This window comes from Elephantulus edwardii, unplaced genomic scaffold (genome assembly GCF_000299155.1).
Source record: "Elephantulus edwardii isolate Elephantulus edwardi_28Jun2011 unplaced genomic scaffold, EleEdw1.0 scaffold00065, whole genome shotgun sequence".
Lineage (NCBI taxonomy): Eukaryota > Metazoa > Chordata > Mammalia > Macroscelidea > Macroscelididae > Elephantulus > Elephantulus edwardii.
In genome coordinates, this window is record NW_006399815.1 from 16,873,033 (window position 1) to 16,874,828 (window position 1,796).

Here is a 1,796-nt window from a genome sequence, read left to right on the forward strand (position 1 = left end):
CAATGGAGTCACAGGCTCTTCTAAACTCAGCTCAAATTTCTGGCAGTTCTCTCTCATTTTACTTTTCTATCTATTTTTACATAATCTTCAGCAATATTTTGCTTGCATGTAATATTTATGATATTATTTGAAAATTTCCACATTTTTCTTATTTAAGAATTGCCCTTCTTAGGAAAGGAAAAAATATATATTTCTTCTAGCAGTCAATCATGCATCTGTCCTTCAAATTACCTAGCATAGATCTTTGAGCACATCCAGGGCCATTATCTATTATTTGAAACATGTCAACTGGGTCACCTGGTACCTAGCACACACATACAGATACACTCACACATCAAAACAAAACAAAACAGATCACCCAGACATAAAAATTACAGTTTTCACAAATAGTAACTGAAATGAATCATAGACCTAAAGATAAAACATAAAACTGTTAAAATTTCTAGAATAAAATATAAAATCCAAATGACCTTATATTCAGTAACACTTTTCTAGATGCAACACAAAGAGTGATTCTTGAAGGAAAAGTAAACAAATAAACTGAACTTAATAAATTCACACCTCATAAAAATAAAACTTCTTTGTGAAAGAGACAGTTAAGTAAAAGACCTTTTACAAACTGGGAGAAAATGTTTCCAAACATACGTCTAATAAAGGGTATATAAGGTCCTAAAAATATGGAGACAAAGGAATAAGTTGCCATCAAATCAAATTAAATCCACGGTCATTGAGTCTGATTCACAGCAACCATCTATCAAGGTTTTGAGACTGCCCATCTTTCCACTAAAGATTATTAGATGAATTAATTCAAACTGCTAACTTTTCAGTTAATATCACAAGAGATATTACACCACTAAGTTCCTTGAGCAGTGAAAAGTGGTAAAAATAATAAGAGATGACTAAGATTAGGGTGTAACATTCCTGGGAGGAGCTGGCATTCCCAGGAAGTGCAAACAGTTTGTACTTTCAAGTGATAACCAACAATGTAGAGGTTCTATTTTAGCCAGAGGGAGCTGGACTTGCCCTGCCGATACAAAGACACACAATACTAATCCATCATCTAATCCTTGAGAGAAAGTCGGACAATCTCCTTTCATGTGGTTTGCTGTCTCTGAAAATCTTCTGAAGGTCACCTCTGAATTGGTTCTGACTTGACAGTATGTAACAGTTAAACCTGAGATGCCTCAGAAAAAAAGATCTGACAATCTACTTGTGATCCACTGTTGTTGTTGTTGTATACCAGATTGCCCACCCTTCTTCCATGGAGCAGCTGGTGAATTCAAACCATTTGCCTCTGGGATTGCAGCTCAGATTCTTACCACAAACCCACCAGAGCTCCATTTGATCTACTAGTCATCTTCTAGTTGTTGTTGAGGTTTTTTTGTTGCTTCTTTTTTTTACTAATGATTTTTTTCTGCAACATATATATATTTTACAGCATATTCTTTCCATTTAATTTCCCCCCACTTAATTATTGTTGTGCATTTTCCTGTCTGCCCATCCCCCATTCACTTTTCTCTTTGAAAAGAAAAAAAAAATTTCATTGTTATAGAACCCCCACCCCAAGCCCACAGTCCACTTTACTATGTATTTCTTTTTCTGGAATCTTGTTATGAAAAGAATTCCTAATTCTATATTCCTTTTAAACAGCTCTCTCCCTCATCTGTTTCAATGCAGTATACATTATTCATCCCCTCTTTTCTTAGGTTCCCCCCAACCTTGATGTTAGTCCCATTTTACAACAGTGGCACTGTGAAGTATTTGTCCTTTTGTGAATTAGATATTTCACTCTGCAT